A 15243-nucleotide genomic window follows, 5' to 3' on the forward strand; every position below is an offset into this window, starting at 1 on the left:
TAATGTTACTGCATTTTAGTGTTATAATTAGAACTGTGATTTTATGCTGTATTTTATATTGAAATTGTATGCAGTAAAATGGTATGCAGAAGGCAGCCCAATGTTTCAGAAGCACTACTATTATATTTTATTTATTTATCTTTTTATACTTATATTTGGCTACTTCATATTTCCTTTCTGTCTTGGTGAGCTCAAGGGGATTAAGTGGTTTTCCCAGGGCCACAAGGAGCAATGAAGGATTTGAGCCTACCACCTTAGGCTACTGAGGCTGTAGCTCTAACCACTGCACCACACACACTCAGATATTAAACCTCATGTCAATTCAAAAGGCAAGTTTATATCCTCTTGATTCATAAGCAGACATTTCTCTAGGATAAATATCAAACATGTACTTTCAACACTTGTATTTCAACATTCACCGTGGGCCTCATCTGGGGCAGCCTCCTTGGAGCGGCTGGGGCACGGGCAGTGTGTCTGGGAGGGAATGCATGGATGGGAGAACATCGCAGGGGAGGAGACATAGGCATCCTGGGACTGTCTGCCAAGTCTCTTCCCTGAAGAAGCCCTTTCTGGAAACGTCAATCGCTCCTCCTAAACTTACTTGCTCCACTTCATCACTGACGCTGAAACCGTGGATTGAAGACAAAGTTTTATTTTATTTTTCTTTCCAGCTTATGATTTATCTTTAATCTTATCTATTGTTTTGCCTTTTGTCTTTGTTTTGTTCTATTTCTATCATTTAAATTTCTCCAGAATTCTACTGTTCAACGGCTCCCCCTTCTGCTTCTATTCCTTTCTCTCCTCTCTTCTACCTTCCAAAGTATTTAGATCAATGCTGTCTTGTTAAAATGTTTATTTTATTTTTATTTTTCCTCTAACTCTACTTTTCACTTCTCTATTACCCTCCAAGTACTTTAGTTAGATTGTGAGCCTTCGGGACAGTAAGGGAATTTTTCAAGTACCTTTCTTATTTCTAATCTTAATGTATATTTTCTGTAAACCGCTTAGAACCTAACGGATGTAGCGGTATATAAGAAATAAATTACATTACATTACATTACATTACATTGTATAGTTCCTCTTTTTCCTCTGTGTTCTTCAATCAAAGCACATGATAATAGTGCGTACTAAACCTTCTATTTTGGGGTGTAAAGAGGACTCCTCTTTGATAATAATAGAAAATGAAGTTTAATAATGCATCATTCAAGCAAAGCACAGGATAAAATGTATTGCATATTAAACCTCACTCCTAAAGTTTAAGAAAATAAGAAGAGAAACCCGACTCACAATGGCTGTGGCTCAGAGCAAGTAGACATGTTTGGTGCATAATTTTGACATCATTGTGACATCACAAAGAAGGCAGTCCCTGCATGTATCTGGTAGTACTATAGAAATAATTAATAGTAGTAGTAGTAATATCGAGAAAAAAGACCCAAGGGGAGAGAATAAGACAGAGAGCTCAGGAAAAAGCAGCCTTCTGGCTCACTGTGTCATGTGAACTCCTGAATTTGAGATTTTAAAATTTTCCCAAGTCACCAGTTCTTTCTCCTCTGGATGTAGTTAAGGAATATATAAGGGACATTTTGAAGATCCTTATTGTTTTGATATTTCCTGACCTCTGTCAAGCCACTCAGATGAGACTGAGAACTTTTTTTTTTAATACTCAAGTCCCAATTGATGGCATTAGGAGGGACTTTTTCACTTCAATTCCCATGTAAATGTATTGTCAAGTTATCTGATAAAGCTTATGTTTTCTTGAACCCAGAACATTTGAGGAATGTTCTGTTATCAAAGCAGCCGCCAGTTCCATTAGCTATATCTACTCCATCTAATGTCTCAGTTTGAGCTACGTAATCTTAGATTAGTGGTATTTTTGAAAGTCTAAGATATTTCTTAATTTAAGTATATCCTCAAGGGTATATTATTATTCCTTAGCTAGAACTCTGCCTCAAGAGTTACTAATTCTGCTTTTCTTCCCTATCCTTATTTTTTATTTTCTTTAATTAGATTTTTTGTATAGTCCATACTTGTATGATTTCTTTAATTGGATATTTATTTTCACTTTTCAAATTTTTGTTATGTTAGGTGCCAAATCCTTGCAAATCAGAGTTTTAGGCGGGTTACAAGCAGCATATCACAAAATATATGCTGCATAAAATCATGTATGCATAAGGTGACCATACGTCCCATTTTGAATGGGACTGTCCCTTTTTCAGTTCCCCTGTCCTGTTGTCCCCATGCATAGCTTCAAGATGCCGAAATGTCCCATTTTCAGAGATGGCGTCCTGAAGCTGTATGTGGGGATAATGGAACAGGCGATCATGGGAGAATGGGCTCTCTCCCTGCTTTTCCGCCTGCCGCAGCAACAACCGCAAGAAAGGAAGGTCCAGGCGCCGGCCCAGAAGTCTTCTCCCTGACGTCAATTCTGATGTAGGAGAGGAAGTTCCAGGCCAAACAATTACTGCCTGGCTGACCCAGAACTTCCTCTCTGATGTCAGAGAAGGGGGGAGAAGGCTTCTGGGCCGGCACCTAGACCTTCCTTTCTTGTGGTTGTTGCGGCAGCGGCGGGCGGGAAGCAGCAGCGGGCTGCAGCAGCGGACCGGGTAGGGAGAGCAGAAGAATCAGCGGTAAGCTTTGGAGGGAGGGAGGCAGACAGAGAGGCAGGCTGGCTGGCTTCGGCACGGCAGGGAGGGAGGCTGGCTTGCTTGCTTTGGGGGAGGGGGTGGGACAAAGGCTGGAAGGCAGTAAGAGGGACAAAGGAAAGAGGGAGGAAGGAAAGAGGGAGGAAGGAAGAAGAGAAAAAGGGGGGGGGGTTGTAAGCAAAAGAAAGACTAGTAAAGAAAGTCCTAGACCAAAGGGGAAAGACAAGATGCAGATGCAGGACTATGGCAGGTTCAGACAGAGGGGAGGGGGAGGGAGACTCTGAGGAAGATCAAGATCATAACAGAGGAGGTAGAGAGAGGGAGACCTGGAACAAAGATAAAAAGGAGAAATGATACTGGATCTGGGGAAGGGAAAAGAGGAAAAAGAGAAACCTGGACCCAAAGGGGATAGGGCTGGATTGTGAAAGAAATGTTGGATGTGAAAGAAAGAAAGAAATAAATATTGGATGTAAGAGGAAACTTCTGACATAAGGTGCCTAAAGTTGTGCTCCTAAATCCAAGGGAAGCATATGTGCTGGGAGGTGAGAGGCTAAGCACAGACAGAGGGACCTTGTGGTGACTGTGTCTGAAGATCTAAAGGCATCTAAACATAAGAACATAAGAATAGCCTTACTGGGTCAGGCCAGTGGTCCATCAAATACAGTAGCCTGTTCTCATGGTAGCCAATCCAGGTCACTAGTACCTGACCAAAACCCAAGGTGTAGCAATATTCCAGGCTACCAATACAGGGCAAGCAGTGGCTTTCCCCTTGTCTTTCTCAATAACAGACTATGGACTTTTCCTCCAGGAACTTGTCCAAATCTTTCTTAAAACCAGCTGTGATAAGGCAGTGGCTATAGCCAACAGGATACTAGGCTGTATAGAAAGAGGAATAACCAGCAGAAGAAAGGAGGTGTTGTTGCCCTTATATAGATCATTAGTGAGGTTTCACTTGGAGTATTGTGTTCAGTTTTGGAGGCCATATCTGGCGAAGGATATAAAAAGAATGGGTCCAGATAGTATGGGGTATGAACCAAAAGAAGTACAAGAAGAGACTGGAAGGCCTAAACATGTATAATTCTAGAGGAGAGGAGGGACAGGGGCGCTATGATGCAGACATTTAAATACTGGAAAGGTCTTAATATAAAACCAAATCTTTTCCAGAGAAGGGAAAATGGTAAAACTAGAAGGCATAACTTGAGGTTGCAGGGAAGAAGATTTAAGAGTAATGTTAGGAAGTTCTTTTTCACGGAGAGGGTGGCGGATACCTGGAATGTTCTCCCGAGGCAGGTGGTAGAGAGGAAAATGGTGATGGAATTCAAAAAAGTGTGGGATAAACACAGAAGATCTCTAACTAGAAATCAAAAGAACTAAGGCCAGTATTGGACTAACTTGTGTGATTTGTGTCCATATATGGTGATTCAGTGTGGGATGGACTGAGGAGGGTATCAATGGAACTCCACTAACTTGGAACATGAGGATGTTACTGGCCAAACTTTACAGTAGATATCCTGCAAACAACTGGATAGTTGGAGAGGCTGGAGTGATCTTAGTTGGCAACTTCACCATGTCGGATAGGTGTTTGTGGAATCAATGGAGACAATGGCAAGAGGGAGTGGGCATTCTTCCTGCTGATGGACTTTGAGGGGAGGTTTGGGGGTGACAGTGGGAGGGATTGGGCATCTCTCCTGCCACAGATAGTGTCAGGTGGGTGTTTAGGGGTGGCGGTAGGATGAATTGGGCATCCTTCCTGCCAGCCATGTTCACGGGGGGGGGGGGGGGGAGGGTATTGGGGATTCCCTGGCGCAGCCACTCAATTGATCACAGCAGGAGGATTCCCTTTGTCGTGATCATCTGATTAGAAGGGATCAGGCATGATTTTCTAACCATCACCTGTGATTTGGGCATCGGTTACAGAATTGGGCAGGTTAGGTGGGGTTAGGTGTCTGTCCATTAGGCAGACAAGATTCTGTATAGGACACCCAAGCGCAATTCTCAAAAGCTGCTTAGGTGGCTGCTGAGACCGGGTATCCTATACAGAATCAGGCATTATTCTATAATGGAAAATAAGTACTTATTTTCCTTTATAGAATAGGTTTCTACCAGATGCCCTGCTATAGAACATGCCTGTTAATTGAGAGACTGAAGGTTGACAAGGAAAATTATATGAGGCTGACGAGCATAAAGCAGAATTGTAAATATTATATTTCTCTGTTTACAGATGAATGGCTGGGAGTAGGACTTTAAAAACAAACAAACAAAAAAAACAAGTAGGAAAGGAATCAAGTTGGACCTCAAATTATTTTTTGATGAGGGCCAAAAAAGGATACAGCCCAGGTTAATAAAATAAATTAGGGCAGACCTAGTGGCTCTGCTCTCTGGCCTTATCAAAGCCTCTTTAGTGTCATGGATGGGCCCAGATGCCTGGAGATGAACAGATATTGCTTGTCTGATTTGATTTCAATTTAGCTATCTATTGTCATAATTATACTCTAGCATGTGTAATATGCATCTCTTTGTTAGTCTACATACTGTAGATCAGTGTTCTTCAACCGCCGGTTTGTGGACTGGTGTCGGTCTGTAGAAAATTCCTGCCGGTTTGAGCAGGGCCGCCAAGATCGACACGCTGAAATTTCCTGCTGGGTATATAGCAGTGCGGCACCAGTCTTGGGCTCCCCGACTGCAGTGGTGTTGGCGGCAGGCTGATGTTCCACCCAGCCTCGGGCTCCAGGCAATGCACGGAGTCGGCATGTGGATTGGGGTCATCGGCAGCGTCTGGGCCTTCCCTTTGCAACGGTTCGCTTGTTAGGCAAGAGTCCGCCCTCGTGCATAATGCGTACGGGCGCCCGGCAATTGAGAGGGTGCCTCCGGGTGCAGCGTGATGAGCCCGTGCAGCTGCGAGGCCATGCCATGTTTGCTGGCCACCGCTGGGTTGTTGACAGTGTCCGTGGGTGAGTGAGTGGTGCGGCACTGGCCCTGAGCTTTCCTGTCGGCGGGCTGGTCACTTGTGGTGACTCGACAGCAGGGCGACAGGTAGGGGCCTCCAGCTCATCTTGGGCGGCAGGGCCTGAGATGCAGTGCTGTTTGTGCAGGATTGTTTGGGGGGAGGGGCCTCAAATGTGCAGGGCGCACATGGGAGTTTGGGAGCAGGAGTGAGCAAGATCATGGGGAGCCTCTGACAGTGGCTTTTCCTCTCCCAGCAGCTCTCATACTTGCCAGTGCCGTGATTAACTTCCACAGCCTTGGGGCTTTTGATGAGTCACGGCCCGCCGCTGATGATGCAACGTCCTCTTTCCCCAGAGGCAGCGCGACCCATTAAAGGACCCAAGACTGCGGAAGTGAATCACGGTGCTGGCAAGTACGAGAGCTGCTGGGAGTGGAGAAAGCCATGTTTGGAGGCTGGGAAGCAGCTGGATAAAGGGAGAACTGCTACTGGACCTGGAGGGAGGTAGAAGGAGAGATGCTGCTGGGAGGGGAGGAGGGAAAGGGATGGGAAGAGAGTTACTGTTGGATAGGGGGAGGAGGGAAGGAAGAAGGAAAAAGGAAGGAAACAGCTGACAGGGAGATTAGAGGAGGGAAAGGGGTCAGGGTGGAATTGAAAGATCAGATGAGGGAAAGGGGAGAGAGAGGAATGAGAAAGTAGAGAGAGATTGATGCTGGAAAGGAGATCAACAGAGAAATGAGAGAGGGACAAATATGCTAGATTTGGTGTAGGAGAGATAAAAATTAAGAGAGCAGTGAAGCTGTAATGAATCATGTAAAAAGGAGACAGGGGGCATAGGCTGGATAGAAAGTGGAGAAGGACATAGAAAGAAGGCAGATATCATATGGAAGGGGAAGAGAGCAGGCAGTGGATGAAGGGGTAGATGCTGGATTGAAAAGACAGGGCAGACGCTGGAAAGAAGAGAGTGAAAAGAAGATGAAAGCAGAAACCAGAGACTACAAAAGGTGGAAAAAAAATAATTTTATTTCCATTTTGTCATTAGAATATATCAGATTTGAAATATATATCCTGCTAGAGCTGGTATTAGACATAACTGAGGACTGCAAAGCCCAGGCAGTGCTTCTTTAGCTTCCAGCTGGCTTAGGGCTGTCTCTGACCAGGGGGCAGTCCCCTAACACTATTCCTGTCATGTGTGACTGCGGTATTCTGTTAGCATGATATCTCTGTGTAGCATTCTGTAATAATTTGGCTTATTCGGTTTTCTTGATAGTAGAGGGGGTATATGTGAAGGGGAAGGGAGACAGGGATTTTGTTGATCCTTGCTCTGTATTATTTGCATTTATAAAATGACAATTGTACAGAATGTTTCTTTTTATACTAAAATACATTCAATATAAAATCTTAACTGAGGCTTGTGTGGATGGGATCAGATGGTTTGCGGGGACCAAGCTTGCAGTGACGGGGCAAAAATGTTTTTTTTAATTTTATTTCAGTCTTAGTTGTTTGCCGGTCCAAAAAATAATTATTTTATTTCTGCCAGTAAAAAGGTTGAAGAAAACTGCTGTAGATCATTCTTGAGGCAGTGTCTTTGGAGTGGAGGAATGACCTATCGGTTAGCATAGCCTGCTAAGAACCAGAGAAGACAGAGTTCAAATCCTGTTAGCATTTCCTATGATCCTGAGGAAGTCACTTTCACTCTCTGTTGCTTCAAATATAAATTTAAAGCTTAAGCTCTCTGGGGAGAAATGCATGCCTACTGTACTAAATGTAACTTGTCTTGATTTACTACAAAAAAAAAAGCATGAGTTAAATGTGCATAAATAAAAGTATCACATTCTATCATTCTCTGATTTATGCCTTGACTTCAATGTTTTCAAGTATGTTATTACAGTATTGAGTTCCAAATTCATTGTTGCTAGTAGCATCACACTTACTGGGATGCCTATATTTTGGCGTAGTAGGTTGACAAAAGAAAGCCTCTTCCACTATTATTACTACTTATCTGCAGTACTTCAGATTTCCTTTTCCATTCCTCCAATTAGCTTTAAAGATATCCATTGCTAAAGTAAGACTCTAGCATGAAAACACTTTCTTATTGAAGAGATCCAGAATGACAAAGAAATATATAAAATGGGATTAGGTAGTGACTTTTTGCATGAATAGAATTAATGAGCGTGAGGATCCATTAAAATATCTAAAGTGCGGTGTAAAGAATTTATACCCATGCATCTTCAATAACTCAAGATATTAAGCTGTACTGTTTTAAAAGCATTTGTAGAAGTAACACTTACAAAACTAATGACTGCATTTTAAGGAAACTATGTGAATAGGCTTGTCATGAATTCAGTTCAAAGCAAATAATACTTCAGTGTGTTCTGTTCTGCTCGTTCTGGAAATTCTCCATCTTGTTTGTGAGTTTACTGTAAAAGGCACAGTAAGGAAATGACCTGAAGAGGGACTAAATTGATAAGCTCATCTATTAAATCTGGTGTTTTGGGGTGGTTTATTTTTAAAATAAATTATAGATCATGGAAAGGAAAGGCTGAAATCCACTGATCTTACTTGTTCAAAATATTGATGAATTGGTTGTCAAATATTGAACAGTACTAAAATAATCCATTAATATTCCTTTAAAACTCATTCTCATTCAAATACTATAATGTAGAACTTACAGTGGTCTCCTTCCGCTTCCTTTGTGAACCATGACATTATTATTCACACTCTGTCACTTGCAACTGAAAGCCATACGCCCTCAACCAATAATCACACAACTCAATTTTACTGTAATCAATATTTGGCTACAGCTTTATTATCTATCTTAATATTATCTCCACTTACAATAGAATCCATATTGAAACTTGATCCAACAAACCCCGAATGCATATTTCACACATTCCCAGGAAATTATTCGGTGTTAAAACTAGCTCCCGTTAAGTCTTTAAACTTTATAACAGCCCCCCAAACATAACATACGGTGATGGTAGGCCATGCTTCCCCTCGCAGCGGTCTTGCCTATGAGTGTTACATTTATTTATCAACTGCAGATCTCCCAGATCCAACTGGGCCAATACCCCATTTTCAGCCTCGCTCAAAGCTGCGACTACCTCCCCCAACCCCCTAAAGCTCAACCAAACCCACCCAAATCCACATAAAAACTGTACCCCCCCCCCCAGCACTGACACAAAACATACAACAGCACACATGGGAGGAAGGGATAATTTTTCCCTGACGAGACTACTCTACTCTTTCCCTTTCCTCCTACAACCCGCTATAAACATCCAACCAATCCTGCAACTACTCCACCCCTATCTCCTCAAAACCTCCTCCAATCCCTTTCCTACCAGCTCTGTCTATTACCCTTTCCTTGCCTCCTCTTCTATACTTATCAATCTTTAATCTACAGACCATTGACCTCACCTAATAAATTCCCTTCCCACCATCTGCCACCCCCACCCCCTCTTTCACTTACCTCACCATCCAATACATATTACTAGCAGGTGACCTCAGCTCAGTTAAAGTTATATCACACCAGATCAGTGGCGTACCAAGGGAGGGAACGGGGGGGGGGGCAGTCCGCCCCGGGAGCATGCCCCAAGGGGGTGCACAGCTGGCCATCTACTGGGGAATAGGCTGCCGTCGGGGAAAGGCTGCCACTGGCCATCGGGAACAGGCCGGCGCCGAGTTTGCCCTGCTTCTCTTCCCCGCAGGCCAACTAACTCTCGCCGCCCGACATCTATTCTGACGTCGGAGAGGATGTTCTGGGCCAGCCAATTGCTGCCTGGCTGGCCCGGAACATCCTCTCTGACGTTAGAATTGATGTCGGGCGACGAGAGTTGGTCGCTCAGTGGGGAAGAGAAGCAGGGCGAACTCGGTGCCGGCCTGTTCTCTATGGACAGTGGCAGTCTTTCCCCAGCGGCGGTGGCAGCAGAATGTTTCCCAATGGCGGTGGCATGGGGGAGGGCAGGGTGAAAGAAAGTAAGAAAGAGGGGGAGACAGGGAGCCAGAAAGAAAGAAAGGGGGGACAGGGAGCCAGAAAGAAAGAAAGGGGACAGGGTGAAACAAAGAAAGAAAAAAAATGGGGCATGAAGAGAGAGAGAGAAAGACAAACAGACATAGAGAAAGAAAGGGGGCATGGAGAGAGAAAGAAAGAAGGGGGCAGGGTGAAAGAAAGAAAGAAATGGGGCATGGAGAGAGAGAGAGAGAGAGAGAAAGACAAACAGAGAAAGAAAGAAGGGGGCAGGGTGAAAGAAAAAAGAAATGGGGCATGAAGAGAGAGAGAAAGACAGACAGACAGAGAAAGAAAGGGGACATGGAGAGAGAAAGAAGGGGGTAGGGTAAAAGAAAGAAAGAAATGGGGCATGGAGAGAGAGAGAGAGAAAGACAAACATAGAGATAGAAAGGGGGCATGGAGAGAGAACATAAGAACATAAGCAGTGCCTCTGCCAGGTCAGACCATAGGTCCATCCTGCCCAGCAGTCCACTCCCGCGGCGGCCCAAACAGGTCACAACCTGGCTGAATCACCAGAAGGGGCCCCCTTGCCACCTTGGTTTCACATTGAGTCCTATCTTCCCATCGAAGTCCTAACCCTCCGGTCTTGCACATGCACAACCTGGTTGGGTTTCTATACTTATTACCTAGTTAACTTTCTATACCTGTGTTACATCCCAGCTCCTCTCTCAGTATCCCATGATCCCTTTGTCCCTCAGGAATCCATCCAATCCCTGTTTGAATCCTTGTACCGTACTCTGCCTGATCACTTCCTCCGGTAGCGCATTCCAAGTGTCCACGACCCTTTGTGTGAAAAAAAACTTCCTTGCATTTGTTTTGAACCTATCTCCCTTCAGTTTCTCCGAATGCCTCCTCGTACCTGTTGACCCCTTCAGCCTGAAGAATCTGTCCCTATCCACCCTGTCTATGCCCCTCATGATCTTGAAGGTCTCTATCATATCTCCCCTGAGCCTCCTTTTTTCCAGAGAGAAGAGCCCCAGCCTATCCAACCTCTCGGCGTATGGGCAGTGTTCCAGCCCTCTTACCAGTTTCGTTGCTCTCCTTTGGACTCTCTCAAGTACCGCCATGTCCTTCTTGAGGTACGGCGACCAATATTGAACGCAGTATTCCAGATGTGGACGCACCATCGCTCGATACAATGGCATGATGACTTCCCGCGTCCTGGTTGTTATGCCCCTCTTTATAATGCCCAGCATCCTGTTGGCTTTTTTCGAGGCTGCTGCGCACTGTGCAGATGGCTTCAGTGATGCATCCACCAGCACACCCAAGTCTCTCTCAAGACTGCTGTCTCCCAACAATGTCCTCCCCCCAATTTGTAGTTGAACAACGGGTTCTTTTTCCCTATATGCATGACCTTGCATTTTTCCACGTTAAAGCGCATTTGCCATTTGTTTGCCCAGTCTTCCAGCTTGCCCAGGTCCCTTTGCAGGTCCTCACACTCCTCCCTGGACCTAACTCTGCTGCACAGTTTGGTATCATCTGCAAATTTTATAACCTCGCACTTTGCCTCCTTTTCCAGGTCATTGATAAATATGTTGAAGAGTAACGGCCCCAGCACCGATCCCTGTGGCACACCGCTCGTGACTCCCGCCAGTCAGAATATTGTCCCTTTACTCCGACCCTCTGCAGTCTACCAGACAACCAGTGCTTGATCCATCTGTGCACATCCCCTCCCACCCCGTGGTTCCACAGCTTCCTAAGCAGCCTTTCATGTGGCACCTTGTCGAAAGCCTTTTGAAAATCGAGGTAAATGATGTCTATAGGTTCCCCATTGTCCACCCGACTGCTTATTCCCTCAAAAAAGTACAGAAGGTTCGTTAAGCATGACCTTCCCTTACAGAATCCATGCTGGCTTGTTCTCAGTAGGCCATATCTCTCGATGTGCTCGAAAATACCGTCCTTGATCATAGCTTTCACCATCTTCCCTATAATTGAAGTCAGGCTCACCGGCCTGTAGTTCCCGGGGTTACCCCTCGATCCCTTCTTGAAGATAGGTGTGACATTCGCCAATTTCCAGTCCTCTGGTACCTCTCCAGTTTTCAAGGATAGGTTGCAAACATGCTGGATTGTGCCCGCTATTTCTTGTCTTAGTTCTTTCAGAACCCTTGGGTGGATCCCGTCCGGGCCCAGCGATTTGCCGCATTTTAACCTGTCTATCTGTTTGAAGACATCCTCCTTACTTACCTCTATGTGTTCCAATTTTTTAGCCTGTTCCCCACTCATGAGCTCCTCTGAGTCCGGTATATGAGATGTGTCTTCTCTCGTGAAAATCGACGAGAAGAACGTGTTCAACCTCTCAGCTACCTCTTTATCCTCCTTAATCACTCCCTTCCTATCCCCATCGTCCAACGGCCCCACCTCCTCTCTCGCTGGTCGCTTCCCCTTTACGTAACTGAAGAATGCCTTGAAGTTTTTCGCCTCCCTGGCCAGCCCCTCTTCGTATTTCCCTTTTGCTTTTCTAACCTCTCGGTGGCATTCCTTTTGGCATTTCCTGTGCGCCTGGTGATTTTCCTCTGTTGGGTCCTTTTTCCATCTCCGGAAGGATACTTTTTTGTCATTTATTGCCCTCTTTACTTCTGTTGAGATCCAAACCGGGTCCTTTGACCGGTTGTTCTTGCCGCCTTTCCTGAAACTGGGGACGTACATTCTTTGTGCTTCCTGCAGGGTGTCCCTGAATAGGGTCCAGGCGCTTCCTACAGTCTCCATCCTAAGGATGTTTCTGAGCTTCCTCCCCACCATTTCCCTCATAGCAACATAGTTCCCTTTCCTGAAGTTGAGCGCAGTTGTTGCGGTCCTCCTTACTGTGGATGTCCCCCTTTCTAATGTGAATCTGATCGCGTTGTGGTCACTGTTGCCTAGTGGTCCTCCCACTTCTACCCCTCTTGCAGGCCCCCTAATCCATTTAGGATGAGGTCAAGAGTAGCACTCCCTCGCGTCGGTTCCCTGACTAGTTGCTCCATGAAGCAGTCCCTCACAGCTTCTACAAATCCTGTTTCCCTAGTGCAGTTGGAGTGACCCGTACTCCAGTCAATCCCCGGGTAGTTGAAGTCCCCCATCACTGTTACACTTCCAGTCCTGCATTCTTGTCTCAGTTCAGCTTCCAAGTCGTGTCCGACTCCTTCTGGCGTACCAGGTGGGCGATAGTACAGCCCCAGTTTTATGCCTGCACCTTTGTTTCCCGGCAATTTGACCCATAGCGATTCCAGCCCCTCTGCCTTCTTTGCCATATCCATCCCGACCGAGTAGATAGAGTCCTTTATATATAGTGCTATGCCTCCCCCCTTCTTGTGGGTCCTGTCCCTCCTGTAGAGCTTGTACCCCGGCAGCGCCACATCCCATTGATTCTCCTCTGTCCACCATGTTTCTGTAATTCCAATTATATCCAGGTCCTCCCCCTTGGCCACGACCTCTAGTTCACCCAACTTGGCCATGAGGCTTCTTGCATTTGCATATAAGCACCGCAGGTCCCGTCGTTTTTCCTCCACCTCCGTATTTACCTGGGCCGCCTCCCCTTGAATTTTGGGCAGTTCTCCTGTTCCCTGTGCTTCTGCTTTGCCCTCAGCCTTTACCCTCATAGCTTTCGGTTTCCCCACATTCCCGCCACCCCACTCCCCCGCTTTTCCTCTGGGTTTTCTAGCCCTACCGGCCCCCTCCTGGGCTATCATCCCTTGAGCCTCCATTTGATCCCCCTCGCCTTGTGGCACCCCTATATTGCCCTCAGCTTTCGCCCTTGTGTCTCCATGCCCCTTAGTCTCCTCCCAGCAAGCTCCCTTTACCTGATGTTTCCCTCGCTGTCTGATCATAAGATCCACCAGTCTCTCTACTTCCTTCTTGCAGTCAGCCCGTTCAGCATCTGTTCTGGATACTGTTGTCCGAAGCGTCAACATCAGATCAGCTGTCGGCTTTCCTCCTCTCCTCAGTTTAAAGCCCTCTCGATCTCCTTCCTCACATTGGCTGCCAGTAGTCTAGTTCCCGCTGTGCTCAGGTGCAGGCCGTCCCGCCGGTAGAGCTTGCTCTTTCCCCAGAAGGACATCCAGTTCCTCACAAAGTGGAAGCCCTCCTCCTGGCACCATCTCCTCAACCATGCATTCACAGCCTGGAGGTCTGCCTGCCTCTTTGCATCTGCTCTCGGTACAGGCAGGATCTCTGAGAATGCTATCCTCCGGGTACTCCGCTTCAGCTTTCGTCCCAGGGCCCTGAACTGGTCAGTCAGTGTGGCCATGCTGAAGTTCCTCCGGCTCACATCATTCGTTCCGACGTGGATTATCACCGCAGTCTCCTCTGTCTCTGCTCCGTCCAGGATCCTCTCGATCCTATCAGTGACGTCTCATGTCTTGGCCCCTGGGAGACAAGTCACTAACCGGTCCTCCCTTCCTCCAGCTACGTGACTATCTACCTCTCTCAAGATCGAGTCTCCCACCACAATAGCAGACTTCCCTTTCCTCAGCAACCTCCTCTGTCTCAGGTCCGTGTCCTCGGTGTAGTGCGGTGTCTCTCCCTCGGGGTCCCGGTGAGTCACGGTCTCCTCCTCTTGCGTGGTTCCTCCGCTAGGTCCTTCCCCGGTGTCGCCTTGTGGATCCTGGGTCTCATCTGCCGACATCCGTCTGTGCAGCTGCTGGTCCTGTTCCTCCACCTTCCTCCTATAGGCCTCTTCGATGAATCTCTTGAGGTCCCTCACCTGGTCCACAATGGGGCCTGCTCCATCTGTGTCCTTGGTTGACCAGCTCGTCTCCTCTGGGTTGCGCAGTCCCTCCAGTCCCTCCAGTTCCTGGACCCTGACCCTCAATCTGCCGACCTCCATCCTCAGGCTTTCCAGTTCCTGACACCGACTGCATATGTACTCCCGCCTTCCCAAGGGGAGGTAGTCATACATATTAAACTGTGCAGTATACCGGAAAGTACCTCTGGGATCCTGGGTCCTCCATCGCTCTCGTGAAGTGCTGGTGTGCTCCTGCTGTGGGTAAGAGAGAGAGAAAAGAGAAAAGAAAGTGAATTACTTGGCGTTTCTGGCTCCCTCGCAAGGCTCTTTCGCAAAGGCGCTCTCGCTAAGGCGAGCGCCTTTAACACACGCCTTCGCCGCGCGCCGAACGGCTCCGTTGGTTCCCTTCTTCTTAAAGGGGAGCCCGGGTGCCGATGCGACCTATGACGCGGTGAGGGGGCGGAGCTATCTCTCGCCGGTCCTCCTGCCTGCTCTGGCTTCCTCCCTCTCACATCTCCTGCCCTCTCCAGCCCTGCAACGGACAAAGAGATTAAAAAAAAAAAAAAAAACAAAGGCAGAAACCGGCGAGATCTGCCTCGTGCCCTGGCTTCCCTTCTTCTTAAAGGGGAGCCCGGGCGCCGATGCGACCTATGACGCAGTGAGGGGGCTGAGCTATCTCTCGCCGGTCCTCCTGCCTGCTCTGGCTTCCTCCCTCTCGCCTCTCCTGCCCTCTCCGGCCCTGCAACGGACAAAGAAAAAAAAAAAAAAAAACAAAGGCAGAAACCGGCGAGATCTGCCTCGTGCCCTGGCTTCCCTTCTTCTTAAAGGGGAGCCCGGGCGCCGATGTGACCTATGATGCGGTGAGGGGGCGGAACTATCTCTCGCCGGTCTTCCTGCCTGCTCTGGCTTCCTCCCTCTCGCCTCTCCTGCCCTCTCCGGCCCTGCAACG

This window comes from Geotrypetes seraphini, chromosome 2 (genome assembly GCF_902459505.1).
Source record: "Geotrypetes seraphini chromosome 2, aGeoSer1.1, whole genome shotgun sequence".
Taxonomy (NCBI): Eukaryota; Metazoa; Chordata; class Amphibia; order Gymnophiona; family Dermophiidae; genus Geotrypetes; species Geotrypetes seraphini.